We start from the raw sequence: 18,048 nt of genomic DNA on the forward strand, positions 1-18,048 counted from the left end.
ACAATAAAATGCAAAGGACCAACAACTGTCCTGGAGCCTCAAAATTCCACCTAGTGTGGAGGGAATTTTCTGCCCTGCAGTGTAAATTCTATTAGTTAACATTGCAATACAGTAACAAAAGGCACTTTTGTATTGCAGACAGCTGTAGTTTTAAGGTACCAGAACCACGTTAGAACTGGAGTGCACAGGAAAGAAAGAAAAATCAGATGAGTTTTGAAACCCTACAGAGACAGGTGTCATGGTAATAGGGTGAGCTGTGCCTTAGATCGCCTTTTAGTCCCCCCTCAACTTCACCCTTAAGGTGACAGGCCTGGCTTCCTGAACCTCACTCTGGGTGGAACCATGTGATCCACTCATAGGGTATGTCCACACTGCAATTAAAAATCGGCGGGTGGCCCATTCCAGCTGACTCAGGCTCACAGGGCTCGAGCTAAGAGGCTGTTTAATGGCAGTGTAGACATTTGGGATTGGGCTGGAGCCTGGAGTCTAGGACACTGCAAGGTGGGAGGGTCCCAGAGCTTGGGCTGAAGCCCAAGCTGAAGTCTACACCTCCGTTAAACAGCCCATTAGCCCAAGGCCCACGAGCCCAAGTCAGCTGGCACGGGCCATCCATGGGTATCTAATTGCAATGTAGACATACCCTTAGACTGGATCGCTGGGTCATAGCCCCCTACTTACCAACTATGTTAATATGATAGGAGTGACTGCAAGTCCTTTTTCTCCAGGAATCTGTGACAGCAACTAATTAAAATAACTGAAAAACAGCATTTCCAAAACAAAGGGAAGATAGCATTCAGGAAAATGGATTAATGCAACAAAGAGTCCCATATCTTATTTCTTTACCTAAGCTTAACCTCTCAATCTATTGATTAGGTAAATCCATTTTATTCCCTTTTGTGGCTGGGAGAAACAGATTGTCCTGCTTGTGTCTTGCTCTCTCTGTCTCTGGTTCTCTCCTTGCATGCCTGTCAGCTCTCACTCACATGCCCTAGGCAGCCTTGCCTCCTTCAAGACAGAATCTTCAAGGTTGAGGATCCCCTTTGATCCTAGGCTTTCAGCCTTGGGAAGAGTAAACCATGCCAGCCTAGCTTCTTCCCAATTGATGGCACTGATATTGTTATTTTAAATCCTTAGCTCTCTACCTATGGTATCTTATCTTTGCCATTATTTTGTCTCCTGTTTGCTTTCCCCTTAACAGTCTCTTTTGATTTAACTCCAGACAGTCAGGTTAATATCAAACAGAAAACCTGGGGGGCATATGAGCTGTATAAAAAATATTACATGTAACTCCCTCGTTATTCACAATAGATTTCTTGCTTTTTAAGGAAAATAGCAATATCTGTCTCTTTGTAAACTCAGGCAATTGATCTGAAATTTGCCACGAACAAACCTGATTGTGATCTCCATTGTCACCTCTATAAACATTGAAAAGATATCTTGGAAAATAAAAATGAGTCACTGAATTAATACAAAAAACAGTGCTAAGTATTCACAGATTCATGTTTTGGGACAAATTATGACTTCATTTTTCTATTCCTTAATAAAAGATGAGAATGTCCCAGTTTAAATTAACTTAAGAAACTTAATATCACCGGCAAATCACATTTTAGCACTATCCTAAGGTACAGTATGCATATTAATAGCAAAAAAAAGAGAGAGAGAGATCCATAATACTGATTGCCTGATGAAGAGCTAATAACTTATGATAGACAGAATGCTTTAGATGCAGATTCATCATAATTCTCTTTTGGCAATGAACACCATATAGAAGAATCTGACCTGATGAACCAGAATTAGAAAAAAAATATGGGTGTATTGATTGTGGTTATATCTGATTACATATGAGATTTGGGCAAGCATATGAGTTCTCTGGTAAAATCAAATCTAGGCACCAATTTAAGCCAAGGAAGTATAAAATTCTGGAATTCTGAAACTCTCCCTGAGATTCTTAAGCAGTGGCCAGCTATAGTCATAGACCCTATACATCTGTCATGTCTGCAATCATCCCCTCAAGCGTTCACTCCCCTTCTATGCTGGGCAGAACAGCTGGCTGGACATGCAGGGAGATGTATGCTGCATGTGATTTCCCTGAAGAATATTTCATTGAGGGATAAGGCAGTATAGTTCATGTGATTTTGAAAGTACTACACTTAAATGTAAATATGAAATAATGGTTCAAATTAACAGGTCAACACTTTTAATTATTAAACTGTATTAATAACACTCTTAATTTGTAGTCATGGGCATTATACATCTGCTGATATATAATATCTACTTTTTATCAAACCCCAGCACATCGAATATTGTTTTCCATAGGAGCATAAGAAGCACTTTGCAGAAATCTGAATGCACATTTACACCCCAATATATTTTATAACTAAAGGCATTAGAAGCGTTCAAAAACATTTGGAATACAGTGTGATCTAGTGGGTAGAGCACTGGACAAATCATCAGGGAATCTAGGTCAGTGGTTCTCAACCAGGGGTACATTTTACCCCTGGGGGTATACAGAGGTCTTCCAAGGGGTACATCGACTCATCTAGATATTTGCCTAGTTTTACAACAGGCTACATAAAAAGCAGTAGTGAATTCAGTACAAACTAAAATTTTATATAGACAATGACTTGTTTATACTGCTCTATATACTATATACTGAAATGTAAGTACAATATTTATATTCCAATTGATTTATTTGATAATTATATGGTATAAATGAGAAAGTAAGCAATTTTTCAGTAATAGTGTGCTGTGACTTTTGTATATCTTTGTATGTCTGGTATATCTGTATGTCTGATTTGTAAGCAAGGAGTTTTTAAGTGAGGTGAAACTTGGGGGTACACAAGACAAATCAAGGGGTACAATGGTCTGGAAAAGTTGAGAGCCAATGATCTAGGTTGTAGACTAATCACTGAACTATTGTGTGATCTTGGGCAAATTCCTTCACCTCTCTGTGATCCCTCATCTATTTTTGTATGATTATTATTATTTAGACTTCATGGTGTTAAGTGCTGCACACACAGAGTAATAGACAGTCCCTGCACTGAAGAGCTTATAGACTAAATAGACACCTGGTGGGGGAAGATATATAATACACAAAAAGAGTATTCAGTGTGATGGCAGCAAACATCACGTTAGTTCCACATCTTTTCTTTTCTTTTCTTTTCTTGTGGTTTAGTTAGAAGGGGCTCAGTTAAAGGGAAGGGAGAGGAGACACTGAAGGGAAGGGGTGCTGAGGGAGATAGAAAGGGAAGAAGAAGATAGGAGGAATAGTTCAGAGGAGATGAGACTATGAGGGAGGGGAAGGGAAAGAGTTGGAGCAAGTAGCCAATCAGTACTGGGCAGAGAAAGTCCAGTCGAAACTGGAGAAAGTTCTCCAAAGAACTAAAGGTCTCTACTTTAACTGCTTCTGCCCCTCCTGGCTGCAGTCTCTGGTTGGCTTCTCTTTGTTGCTGTTTCCCAAGCCCACATGGCAGTAGGGAGGGAAGACACATCCTGGATCCTAGTGCCTCCAGAGTGGGACTTTCCAGTTCTGAGTCCAGGAGGTACTAGGGGAGGGGAGGTATCCCCAGCTGGATCCCATTTTCCTCTTTCCCCCTCAGGGTAGTAGTCCCTGATTTCGCTGCTTCTGTGCTACCAGCTGAAGTCTCTGGAGACCTTATTGTTCTAGGTGCTGTACAAATACAGAAAAAGAACATTCCTTACCCCAATCTAAGTATAAAACAAGAGATAGCAGATGGATACAGACAGTCAAACAGGGGAGTACAAGCAAACCATGAGATTATATTGATCAGCACAATTGGCAGTGGTCTTATCCAGAGGCTCAGCTGGAATTTTCCTAAGGAGGGGACCCTGCACCCATTCCTCCCCATACTCCCCAACAATCCAACGTGTTCCTAGGCCAGCTCTTTTAAAACTCTTGGATGCAAATTATCCATGTAGTATCTTATTGATGAGCAGAATGGTCTTAATATAAATCCTTTAATAAGAACAAAGTAATTAAGGGAAGAATGGGGGACATGTATGCCTCCTCATTCTTTTCTCCAACACTTAAAGCTAGAGACAGAATCTTGCACTAAATCAGGAATAATGCCACTGATTTCAATGGAGTTACACTGATGTGAAACTAGTGAGTAGACTGGCCTAACAGAGTTAAACCGAAGTGTAGAATTTGGCTCTTTGTGTCTCACTGAGGGTTTGATCCTGCACTGTTTCTTCGGGAAAATGACACTGACTTCAAGGATAGATTTTCCTGATTAAGAAATGTAGCACCAGGACCAAGTAACTTCTTTTCCTAAATCCTATTTTTAATTGATTATAGGCAGAGCCGCCTGGGGCACTTGTAATTGAAATTACCTTCCATTTTCAGCACTTATTTCTTTGCCAAACTTACTGCTTTGTCTGGGCTGGTCTGCTTGTTTCCATGTTTCAGCTCTTTTTCAGTCTGACACCATTTGGAAAGTTTCAGGAAAAAACAGTTCAAAGATTTCCAAGACCAAAGCTAAAGGAAAACAGTTTTGCTAATGTTAAACAAAAATCCTACTCATTCTCTGGCAAACTCTATCCCCGGTGTTTTCAAGCAGGGCTTTTAAATTGGGCAGAACTGTAAATTGTTGTCAGAGAGGTGCCTATTCCTGTCAACATGAAAATCCACCCAGATTTTGTCAAGTTTTAAGCCTGTAAAAAATTTTATTTTCATGTGTCTGAGGTGTTTGAGGCTTACTGCTAAAATCAGTAAATGCCCTATCAGTACTGGACATGCTCACTGCCCCACTCACACTCTATCTACACTGAATATGCTTCCTGATCTAACTAACTCCATTTGCACTGACAATGCTCCCAGGCCCCACTGAGCTAGCTTTCAGATAGGGTACAGACAAAGCACCAGCAACATCACAACATTTGGTGTAGGGAACATTGTTCAGGACTGGGAGCCAGGTGACTCTGAGTTCTTGTCTCAGCTCTTCTGCTGACTTAGATCGATAATTTTGTGGATTTCACAACCCTCATTTTTGAGCAATGCTTTCTACCCCACCTTCAAATGCAGGCAAATATTCCTAGTGTCATTTTATGGATGGAGCAACTGCAGGTTCATCCTCACTTCTGGCCTTTCCTAGCTCTTGAATATGAGATTTTGTATCCTCAACATAGGTTCTTTTTATATATATATTATAACATCATATATTTACGACACTTAGGGCTTGATACTGTGAAATACTTGACATTTTCCCCTCTACTGAGAGTCAAGGTACTCAGTACTTTACAAGAAGGCACAGTGCCTTGCAGGATCAAGCCCAGGATGAGAAAATCTAACAGCAAGGAACTATATACAATACAGTACGTGTAACAAAATATTCAAAGGCAATTAATGTTACTCCTTGTTAACAGCTGAGCTTTTATTCTGTAATAAATAAATAAAGACTAGTAACCCAAAATATCCAAAGACCTTTTCTCAAATTTATAATTATATATTTTGGAAAACTCAAAATTTTGATAATTATTTTTAAATTCTTCTTTCCTTCAAGCCTTATGATCATCAAAATAATTTTTGATGAAGTACTTTCCCCTGAAACATTTCTGTTAATTAGTAGGTTGAATTCTATCTGTAGCTCAAGTGAGCACTTCAGATTTCAAAGCATCAGAATAGTAATCAAATTATTCACCTCTGTTTTTCCAAAATCACAAATGGATATGTGCAGTGTCTATGTGTGTAAACTGATAGATAAAAATACTGGTGCCTAGTAAGGGACCTGCTGGTGTGTTATGGAGGTCTTTTCCCTTCATTCCGGATGAGCTCTAGAGCAGAAGTTCTCAACCTGTGGTCTGCAGACCACCAGTGGTCTGCGAGCTCCATTCAGGTGGTCCGTGGATAGTGCCCTCTAAGATGTGCGCCTGGGCAGCTGCACGTGAGATAATGAAGGGCCAGGGTGCCTGGACCCTGGAGAAGATGTACATGTAAGATGAGGTGGTGGCCTTGGGGGGAATAGGGGGTAAGTGGGGGGAATTTGGGACATGCTGGGCTGTGGCGGCCAGAGAAAGAGGCGTCTTTCTCCAGCTCCAGCGCTGCTGCTGCTGGGGAGAGATGGCCCTCCTTCCCAGCCTCAGCTCTGTGGCTGCTGTGGTGGGGGAGAGACCCCCTTCCTTCCCAGCCCTAGCTTGGGGGCTGCTGCAGGGCGGGGGGAGAGAGGGAGAGACCCCCCTCCTTCCCAGCCCCCAAGATGGGGGAGAGAGGGCACATCCATCGCATTAGAAAGGTAAGACTACTGATATTAAAATATGAGTTGTGTGCTTTTATTTGTAGAACAAAAATCTTTAATTATTATTAAGGGTTTTTTATATAGTGCTTTTATCCGAAGTGCTTTAAAATAGTTAGCTAACAGTACACACAACATTTGGAAATATCATTAAGTGGTCCACCGAGACTCTCAGCAATTTTCAAGTGATCCGCGAAAAAAAAAAGTTTGAGAACCATTGCTCTAGAGGGAAGGAACATAGCCAATAGAGGGCAATACGTTACTTAATCAAACATCCAGTAAAGGGCTCCCTAATCCACAGTGTACAAGTGAAAGAAAATGTCCTGAGGTGAGAGGGAATCAACTTCAGGAGGGAGCCAGAGTTTGCATAGAGCAGGAACAGCAAGTTGGAGGCAGCAGTCTGAGAGTTGGTTGCAGAGGGAAGGCTGGGCAGCAAAAAGCCTGAGAACTGTGATTGGAAGACTATATTGAATTGCGTGGTCAGGGAGTCAGAAGTAGCTGTAGAAAGGAGGATACAGAACAACAATCTAAGGACAGGAGGATGGTGTGGAAGGGTTTCACAGAGTTGTCTGTTCTACCTTTTACTGGACTACTCTTAGGTTAGTGTCAAGGCTGTATCCCTACTTTGAACTTTAGGGTACAAATGTAGGGGCCTGCATGAAAACTGCTAAGCTTATCTACCAGCTTAGCTCTGGTCCCGCTGCCACCATTCTCGATGGATTCCCTCCCTGGGAAGCCTTGAGAAACCTTTCACCAATTCCCTGGTGAATACAGATCCAAACTGCTTGGATCTTAAACAAGGAGAGATTGACCCTTCCCCCCTCCTTCCTTTCACCAACTCCTGGTGAATACAGATCCAAACCCCCTTTGGATCTTAAAACAAGGAGAAATCAATCAGGTTCTTAAAAAGAAGGCTTTTAATTAAAGCAAAAGGTAAAAATCATCTCTGCAAAATCAGTATGGAAAATAACTTTACAGGGTAATCAAACTTAAAGAGCTCAGAGGAATCCCCTCTGTCTTAGGTTCAAAGTATAGCAAACAAGATAAGCACTCTGGTAAAAGGTACATTTACAAGTTGAGAAAACAAAGTAAATCTAAGACGCCTTGCCTGGCTTTTACTTACAATTTTGAAATAAGAGAGACTTGTTTAGAAAGATGGGGAGAACCTGGATTGATGTCTGGTCCCTCTCAGTCCCAAGAGCGAACAACCCCTTAAACAAAGGACACACACAAAAGCCTTTCCCCCCCCAAGATTTGAAAGTATCTTGTCCCCTTATTGGTCCTCTGGGTCAGGTGTCAGCCAGGTTACCTGAGCTTCTTAACCCTTTACAGGTAAAAGGATTTTAGAGTCTCTGACCAGGAGGGACTTTAGTACTGTACACAGTATGGCTGTCACCCTTCCCTTTATAGTTATGACACGCCCCCCAAATCACAGATAGTGTTGGACGTTCGGTTCCACACTGGCTGTGATTTCTTCCTGGAGTTCTAGGAGAAAACAGAGTTAACAAGACACATGTACCTTTAGACATACTACTGATTATATAAAAACTAACAATATGTTTCATTACAAGAACAACTGTTAACCAATTAACTCTGGGAAACTTTCCCGGGAGAGTGCATCAGCCACTTTGTTAGAAGCTCCCGAAATGTGTTGTATTTCAAAATCAAAATCTTGGAGAGCTAAACTCCACCGAAGAAGTTTTTTGTTATTTCCCTTGGCGGTATGAAGCCACTGTAGCGCAGCATGGTCTGTTTGTAGTTGGAACCGCCGTCCCCAAACATATGGGCGTAGCTTTTCCAGCGCGTACACAATGGCGTAGCATTCCTTTTCGCTGATTGACCAGTGGCTTTCCCTCTCAGACAGTTTCTTGCTGAGAAACACGACAGGATGGAATTCTTGATCCGGTCCTTCCTGCATTAAAACTGCTCCCACGCCTCGCTCGGACGCATCTGTGGTTACTAGGAACGGTTCGTCAAAGTCTGGGGCCCTTAGCACAGGGTCAGACATGAGTGTTGCCTTAAGCTGGTTAAAGGCCTTTTGACACTTATCAGTCCACTGAACTGCATTTGGCTGTTTCTTTCTGGTTAGGTCTGTCAGCGGGGCGGCGATTTGGCTGTAGTGTGGTACAAATCGCCTATAATATCCGGCCAAGCCTAAGAAGGATTGGACCTGTTTCTTTGACTTTGGAACCGGCCACTTTTGGATAGCATCCACTTTGGCCTGTAGGGGATTTATAGTTCCTTGACCCACCTGGTGCCCCAGGTACGTCACTCTGTTTTGGCCTATTTGACACTTTTTAGCCTTAACAGTTAGTCCTGCCTGCCGGATGCGCTCGAAGACTTTTTTCAGGTGCTCCAGGTGTTCTGTCCATGAATCAGAAAAAATGGCCACATCATCGAGGTAGGCAACTGCAGATTCTCCCAATCCTGCTAGGAGACCATCTACAAGTCTTTGGAAGGTGGCGGGTGCATTTCGCAACCCGAAAGGGAGTACATTGAATTCATACACCCCTGCCTGGGTGACGAAGGCTGACCTTTCCTTAGCGGGTTCATCTAGTGGTACTTGCCAGTACCCTTTGGTTAAGTCTAAAGTAGAGATGAATTGGGCATGTCCCAATTTTTCCAATAGCTCATCTGTGCGTGGCATTGGATAGTTGTCAGGACGAGTTACAGCATTTAGCTTACGGTAGTCCACGCAAAAGCGTATTTCCCCATCTGGTTTGGGAACTAGAACCACTGGAGATGCCCATGCACTGGTAGAGGGGCGGATTATACCCATCTGTAGCATGTCCTGGATCTCCCTTTGTATAGCCGCTTGGGCATGAGGTGACTCCCGGTAGGGTGGGGTTCTAATTGGGTGAGCATTACCTGTGTCAATGGAGTGGTATGCCCGTTCGGTCCGTCCTGGAGTGGCTGAGAAAATCGGTGCAAAGCTTGTGCACAGCTCCTTTATCTGCTGTCGCTGCAGACGTCCCAGGGTCGTGGAGAGGTTCACCTCTTCCACGCCACCATTCCTTTTTCCTTCATAGTAGACACCTGCAGGCCACTCCGCGTCATCAGTTTCCTGGGCTGTAAACTGGCAAACGTTTAATTCTCTAGAATAAAAGGGCTTAAGAGAATTAACATGGTATACCTTAGGCTTTATGTTGGAGGTGGGGGAGGCTATGAGATAGTTAACAGCTCCTAGGCGCTCCTGGACCGTGAATGGTCCTTCCCACGACGCTTCCATTTTATGGGCCTGGAGCGCCTTTAAGACCATGACTTGGTCTCCTACTTTGAAGGACCGTTCTCTGGAATGTTTATCATACCAGGCCTTTTGCTCTTCCTGAGCATCCTTTAGGTTTTCTTTAGCAAGGGCTAAAGAGTGTCGGAGGGTGTTTTGTAGGTTGCTTACAAAGTCTAGAATGTTAGTTCCTGGAGAAGGCGTAAACCCCTCCCATTGCTGCTTCACCAACTGTAATGGCCCCTTAACCTCGCGGCCATACACAAGTTCAAATGGTGAAAACCCTAAACTGGGATGTGGTACAGCCCTGTAGGCAAAAAGCAACTGCTGCAACACTAGGTCCCAATCATTGGAGTGTTCATTTACGAATTTACGTATCATGGCCCCCAAAGTTCCATTAAACCTCTCCACCAGACCATTGGTTTGATGGTGATGAGGGGTGGCAACCAAGTGATTCACCCCATGAGCTTTCCACAGGTTTTTCATGTTCCCTGCCAGGAAATTAGTTCCCGAATCTGTAAGTATGTCGGAGGGCCACCCTACCCTGGCAAAAATGTCTGCTAATGCCTGGCACACACTTTTAGTCTTGGTGTTGCTTAAGGGTACAGCTTCCGGCCATCGGGTAGCAAAATCCATGAAAGTCAGTACGTACTGCTTTCCTCTGGGTGTCTTCTTTGGGAAAGGACCCAGAATATCCACAGCTACTCGCTGAAATGGGACCTCAATTATGGGTAGTGGCTGGAGAGGGGCTTTAACCTGGTCTTGGGGCTTTCCCACTCGTTGGCACACCTCACAAGACCGGACATAATTAGCAACGTCCTTGCCCATTCCCTCCCAGTGGAAGGACTTCCCCAACCGGTCTTTGGTTCTGTTCACCCCAGAATGGCCACTGGGATGATCATGGGCTAAGCTCAAGAGTTTTACCCGATACTTAGTGGGAACTACCAGCTGTCTTTGAGGATGCCAGTCTTCTTGGTGCCCACCAGAAAGAGTCTCCTTGTATAAAAGTCCTTTTTCTACAACAAACCGGGATCGGTTAGAAGAGCTGAGAGGCGGTGGGGTGCTCCGTGCCGCCGCCCAAGCTTTCTGAAGGCTGTCATCTGCTTCCTGCTCGGCCTGGAACTGTTCCCTTGATGCTGGAGACATCAGTTCCTCCTTGGACTGTGGACTGGGGCTTGGTCCCTCTGGAAGCGATGTAGGTGCTGGGGCTTTTTCCATTGACTGTGAACCGCTGTCCGCTGGTGCACTATGTGGTATTTCAGGCTCTGGCTGAGCCTCTTGGGTAGGGTTATCTGCTGCTTCCGCCAGTTTAGGCTCGCTGGTGTCCTCTGGCATTGGAGTTGTAGACGGGGTTGCAAGCGCTGGACTCAGTGCTGGCAATGGTTCTGGTGCTGGTTGCGTTGCCAGTTCCGGTTCTGGGACTGGCTTTGGCTGGGTCTCTGGGATTGGATCCACTACGGCTGTTGCAGTCGTTGGCAGGGGATCCGGTTCCACCACCTGTTTTTGGGTCTCCGGTAACACAGACGGGGTCCTGGTGGACGGCTCAGGAACAGGGATGGGGGTGAAAGCTTGCTTAGCCTGGCTGCGGGTGACTATTCCCACCCTCTTGGCTAGCTTCACATGGTTAGCCAAGTCTTCCCCCAGTAGCATGGGAATGGGATAATTGTCATAGACTGCAAAAGTCCACATTCCTGACCAGCCCTTGTACTGGACATGCAACTTGGCTGTAGGCAAGGTTACAGACTGTGACACGAAGGGTTGAATTGTCACTGTAGCCTCCGGGTTGATGAGTTTGGGGTCCACTAGGGATTGGTGGATAGTTGACACTTGTGCCCCAGTGTCCCTCCAAGCGATAACCTTCTTTCCGCCCACTCTCAAGGTTTCCCTTCGCTCCGAGGGTATGAGAGAGGCATCTGGGTCTGGGGTTCTTTGGTGTGATTGGGGTGTAATGAACTGTAATCGGTTGGGGTTCTTGGGGCAGTGAGCCTTTATATGCCCCAGTTCATTACATTTAAAACATCGCCCTGCTAAGGTATCACCGGGGCGATGTTGGTTGCTGGAGACTGGTGGGGTGGGGTGAGAAGGCGTCTGGGGTTTCCCTTGGGATGTGGGTGGGGTCTTGGGTTGTCCCCGGTGATAAGGTTTTGTTTCGGCTTGCCCCTTCTGATATTCGCTCCAACTGCTACTAGCTTTTTTCTTTTCTGTCACCTCCACCCATTTGGCTCCAATCTCCCCCGCCTCGGTTACAGTTTTGGGCTTCCCATCTAGGATGTACCTTTCTATTTCCTCAGGAACACCCTCTAAAAACTGCTCCATTTGCAATAGGAAGGGCAACTCTTCCGTAGATTTAACATTTGCTCCTGATATCCAGGCATCCCAATTTTTCCCAATGTGGTAGGCATGTCGGGTAAATGACACATCAGGTTTCCACCTTAGGGCTCTGAACCGCCGACGGGCATGCTCAGGTGTTAGCCCCATTCTGATTCTGGCCTTGTTTTTAAAAAGTTCATAACTGTTCATGTGTTCCTTAGGCATTTCAGCCGCCACCTCTGCTAAGGGTCCACTGAGCTGCGGCCTCAGCTCTACCATGTACTGGGTTGGAGGGATGTCGTATCCAAGGCAGGCCCTTTCAAAATTTTCTAAGAAGGCCTCAGTATCATCGCCTGCCTTGTAGGTGGGGAATTTCCTGGGATGGGAAGTGGTACTTGGAGAGGAATTGTTAGGATGGTCTGATGCATCCTGCTTAGCACGTGCTGCTTCCAGTTCATGCTTCCTTTCTTTTTCTCTCGCCTCCTCTTTGGCTTTTTCCAGCTCCATCTCTCTCTTGTGGGCCTCCTCTTTGGCTTTCTCCTCTCTTTCATGGGCCTCCTGTTTGGCTTTTTCCTCGAGTTTTTTAATTTGAAGTAGTCTCTGATGTTTTTTCTCATTTTCTTCTGCTTCTAGTCTGGCCAGTTCTAGTTTGCTAGCTGCTTCACTGGTAGTCATTTTCCTGGTTTTCTTGTGCTGGGTCACACCCCTCTGCAGTTGACTGAAACTGGGATGTATTTAGCTCAGGCTCCTGCTGAGTGCTGCTGAGTTAACAGAGACTTTCTAACAAGCTACTCCCGAGGATGTAAAAAGAAAAAAAACACAATTCAGATTGTAAATTACCTTTACCAGATCAAAGTTTGCTCACTGATTGAACCGTTCTCTTAACAAAGGACCTTGTTAAAAAAACTTAACACCTCTGCCTTCAGGCAAGGAGAGATAAGATATGCATCTACCTTCAGCTCTGCTCTCCAAGCAGCTAGAAGGAAAAAAAAATCTTACTGGCTTTTGGGTTTAAAACGATCCCACCGCTGTGCCACCATGTCAAGGCTGTATCCCTACTTTGAACTTTAGGGTACAAATGTAGGGGCCTGCATGAAAACTGCTAAGCTTATCTACCAGCTTAGCTCTGGTCCCGCTGCCACCATTCTCGATGGATTCCCTCCCTGGGAAGCCTTGAGAAACCTTTCACCAATTCCCTGGTGAATACAGATCCAAACTGCTTGGATCTTAAACAAGGAGAGATTGACCCTTCCCCCCTCCTTCCTTTCACCAACTCCTGGTGAATACAGATCCAAACCCGCTTTGGATCTTAAAACAAGGAGAAATCAATCAGGTTCTTAAAAAGAAGGCTTTTAATTAAAGCAAAAGGTAAAAATCATCTCTGCAAAATCAGTATGGAAAATAACTTTACAGGGTAATCAAACTTAAAGAGCTCAGAGGAATCCCCTCTGTCTTAGGTTCAAAGTATAGCAAACAAGATAAGCACTCTGGTAAAAGGTACATTTACAAGTTGAGAAAACAAAGTAAATCTAAGACGCCTTGCCTGGCTTTTACTTACAATTTTGAAATAAGAGAGACTTGTTTAGAAAGATGGGGAGAACCTGGATTGATGTCTGGTCCCTCTCAGTCCCAAGAGCGAACAACCCCTTAAACAAAGGACACACACAAAAGCCTTCCCCCCCCCAAGATTTGAAAGTATCTTGTCCCCTTATTGGTCCTCTGGGTCAGGTGTCAGCCAGGTTACCCGAGCTTCTTAACCCTTTACAGGTAAAAGGATTTTAGAGTCTCTGACCAGGAGGGACTTTAGTACTGTACACAGTATGGCTGTCACCCTTCCCTTTATAGTTATGACAGTTAGGAACTGTTTTTGATTTTCATTGTTATTCTAATTTAAAGCAATTGTGCCCAGGATATTTTTACCTTATAGTTTCTGGCAATCCTAGCAAGGAATTTCCTATTACTCAAAATGTTGGGGTGTTTACGGAGCCCAGCAAGGGAAACAGCCTGAAGAAACTAGTGCTTGGGGTGCCTACATTGCTTACTTCTGTGTTTATTATAAATTGAGTCTGCTACCAAACATCTAGAGGGGACTGGTTAGCCATGGCAATCACAGCAGCGCATCATACAGTAGACAGGCTTGGTTGCAATATGAAATGGAATGTGATTATTGTAAGTACAGATTTGAGTTTAACACAGATAAGTTTTCCATGGCATTCTGGGGGAATGTCCAAGCCCTCCACAGCTGATGGCCCAGCACAGTGTCTTATCTGGGATGTTTAGTCTGTGGGATTATGAGGGTTTAGATTTAAGACAATTATTTATACATGGTATGGAAACATCCACTCAATGTGCAGCGGGAGTCAAAAAAGCTAACAGACTGTTGGGAATCATTAAGAAAGGGTTAGATATTATAATAAGACAGAAAATATCATATTGCCTCTATATAAATCCATGGCACACCCACATCTTGAATACTGCATGCAGATCTGGGGGGCACCAAATGAAATTAACAGGCAGCAGGTTTAAAAACAAAGTATTTCTTCACATGACGCACAGTCAACCTGTGGAACTTTTTGCCAGAAGATGTTGTGAAGGCCAAGGGTTCAAAAAAGAATTTGATAAGTTCATGGAGGATAGGTCCATCAATGGCTATTAGTCAGGATGGCAAGAATGGTGTCTCTAGCTTCTGTTTTCCAGCAGCTGGGAATGGATGACAGAAGAAGGATAATTGATGATTACCAGTTCTGATCATTCCGTCTGAAGCAGCTGGCATTGGCCGCTGCCAGAAGACAGGATACTGGGCTAGATGGACCTTTGGTCTGACACAGTATGGCCATTCTTATTTTCTTATTGTGTGGGTGTGGAAAAGGGGAAAGCAAATTATTGCTATGGGGCTATCACCTGCATCCCTTTCAGCAGCCTATCAGATTTTATGTTCAACAATAAAGTTATAGCTATCTTGGTCACTTTTAAACACTAACTCAGTTCCCTCCTCAGAGAAGTGCTTGCTCTCAGCAATTATCTCACACTGCATAGGAATGTGTTCACTGATTTCATAGAATCATAGAGTTCAAGCCCAGAAGGGACCACCAGATCATCTAATTTGATCTCCTGTAAATCATAGACCACCAACACCACCCAGCCACTTGCACATTAAATCCAACAACGAAAGTGAGACAAAATATTACAACACTCAAATGATTGAGCAATCATGTGCCGCAGGCAGAGAATAGGTGGCACTGAGGTGCACCAAAGCCTGAGACTCCTGCAAAGACAGTGAATTGACCAAGTGAACTATACATCTCCCCCTTATCCGTTGTTTTGGATATCCGTCGCTCATCACTAGGGGAACGTGTTCCGATTTACGTTGGTCCTGATCTTCATATCCGTCATTTGCACAGATCGGGACCACGTTCAAGGCTTATTACCTATGGAGGATGTTCTCCATGCTGATATAGGAAACGGCAGGTGAAGGAAAGCCCAGTGTATAGGAGTTTTAGAAGTCCTACAACATCTTGAACGGCATAGAAAACATTGATGCATTGTGGGAAGAGGTCGCTTCACAATGTATGAATGGCATTTGGCGCCGTGCATGGCCAGATGCAGTCCACAGCTTCATGGGATTTGACACCATTCCTGCTCTCAAGCAAGAAATTGTAAAGTTGGCAAAGGATGTCGGCTTCGATGAGGTGGAGGAGGAGGATGTACAGGAGTTGTTTGAGTCTCACGCTGAGCAACTGACAAATGAGGAACTGATTGAGCAGGACCAACAACAGATATCTGAAAAAAGCAAAGACGATGATGACAATGATGTAGGGCAGGAAGCCAGGAGTCTGACAAAGAATCTCTCCTGTTTCTTCGGATTGCTGGATGAGATGACGGAAATCATACAGAGCAGTGATCGTTTTCGTGAACGGTCTGCCAAAGTCTCTAAGGCTCTCAATGATGCAGTGGCTTGCTATAGGGATATCTATTGTTCAAAGATTCATGCAGGAGAACAGACGTCGATAAAATCCTTTAAGACTTCTGCAACCAAAAAGCCAGCCATGGAAAAGCCAGCCCAAGAAAAGCCAACCGCCACCCATACCTAAGGTTAGCATAATTGACAATGTTTTATACTGTATTGCTGTACTGTATTTATTGTATTTAAATGTTCTATCTGTTTGAACGGTGTTTGCAGGGTTCTACATTATTTTATTCAATGTTTTACATGTAAAATGTGTACTGTATATCCTGTCATTGTAAAAAGGTAGACTGTTTAGGTGAAAACAGCATAGTCATAGGCGAGTGTGGTGAAGTTGTGAACGGATCCCCCCCTTATTCCATTATTTCTTATGGGGAAAAATTCCCCGGTATATGTCATTTTGGTATCCATCTCCCTTTTCAAGAACGCAACCCCAATGTATACAGGGGACTTCCTGTACTCAGATGACCTGGCAAGTGACCTGCATCTTACATTGCAGAGCAGGGCAAAAATCCCCTAAAGTCACTGCCAATCTGATGTGGGGGAAAATTCTTTCCTAACCCACATATGACAATCAATTCGACCCAGAGCACATGAGCAAGAACCGGCCAGACAAGCACTCAAAAGAGAATCCTCAGTACCATCTCACAGCCCTGGCCCACCCCATCCATCGTCACATCTCCATCTCCGGGCCATCTCTGATGCTTCAGAGGAAGGAGACAAAAATGCCAACTAAACAAACAACCCCCCCTTCCCAACTTCCTGCCTCAAAAAACAAACAAAAACCCCCAAGCAACACACCAGAATACACTGGGGGAAAATATCTCTTCCTGACCTCTGCAGGTGATCGGCTGACGCTGTGAAGCATGACATTTTAGGAATATAAGACATAAATTGGAAGGGACTCCCCCCCCCAGGGCTACAAAGACCAGTCCCTCACTAGTAAAAGCAACCCTATCATGCAATCCCATTCATAAATTTGTCAAGCTCACTCTTAAATCTAGTACATTGATTGCCCCCACAACTCCTACTGGGGGGCTGTTCCAGAACCTATTCCTCTGAAGGTTAGAAACCTTCATCTAATTTCCAACCTAATTTATTCATGGCCAGCTTATAGCCATTTGTTCTTGTTACAAAATGGCTCTTTAGACCAGTGTCTCTCAGCCTTTCCAGACTAATCTACCGCTTTCAGGAGGCTGTTTTGTCTTGCGTACCCCCAAGTTTCACCTCACTTGTAAACTACTTGCTTACAAAACAAGACATAAAAATACAAACGTGTCACAGCACACTGTTACTGAAAAAATGCTATATTTTTTACCATAGAATTATAAAATATGTCAATTGGAATATACATATTGTACTTACATTTCAGTGTATAGTATATAGAGCAGTAAAAAAAAGTCATTGTCTGTATGAAATTTTAGTTTGTTCTGACTGCAATAGTGCTTTTTATATAGCCTGTTGTAAAACTAGGCAAATATCTAGATGAGCTGCTGTACCCCCTGGAAGATCTCTGCGTACCCCAAGGGGAACACGTACTCCTGGTTGAGAACCACTGCTTTAGACTAAATACCTCTTCACCCTCTCTCGAGTTTACCCTTTCCTCCATATATGTACAGACAGGGCCATCCTTATCCATACGCAAAGTATGCAGCTGCGTAGGATACCAGGAAATGTGGGGCACCAAATTTCCTGGTGCCCTGCGCAGCTGCGTGCTGCTCCAGCCCCTGCCCCGCCTCTTCCCCAGGGCCCCTGCCCCTGCTGCGCCCCAGCCCCACCCCCACTCCACCCCTTCCCCAAAGCCCCGCCCTGCTCCGCCCCCACCCCGCCTCTTCCCACCTCTGAGGACTGCAGCAGGACTGGGCCTGCACTCACTGGCAGCGGGAAGTGCAGCGACCCGGCCCCAGCCACGCCGCCGGTGAGTGCTGGGGGGGTGGTTCCCCCCTGCCTCCCAAGCCAGCCCCCGCAGCCCCCCGCGGAGGCCTGGGGCCAGCCCCCCACCCCCGCATAGGCCTGGGGCCAGCACTCCGCCTCCCTCCCTGCGGAGGCCTGGGGCCCCACACCCCCTCCCACGGGAGGGATGCATAGGGCCCCAGAATAGCTAGGGACGGCCCTGTATACAGAGAGCAGGCAGATCCCTTATCAGCTCTTGTTTAGTTAGATTAAACAAGCCGAGCTTTTAGTCTCCCCTCAAAAGATAGCTCTCGATGCCCCTGATAGTAGCCTTTCTCTGATCCCATTCCACTATGAATTAATTCATCTCTCTTGAACATGGGTGATCACATTTGTACACAGTATTC

The sequence above is a fragment of the Emys orbicularis genome, chromosome 2, assembly GCF_028017835.1.
Source record: "Emys orbicularis isolate rEmyOrb1 chromosome 2, rEmyOrb1.hap1, whole genome shotgun sequence".
In the NCBI taxonomy this organism is placed as follows: domain Eukaryota; kingdom Metazoa; phylum Chordata; order Testudines; family Emydidae; genus Emys; species Emys orbicularis.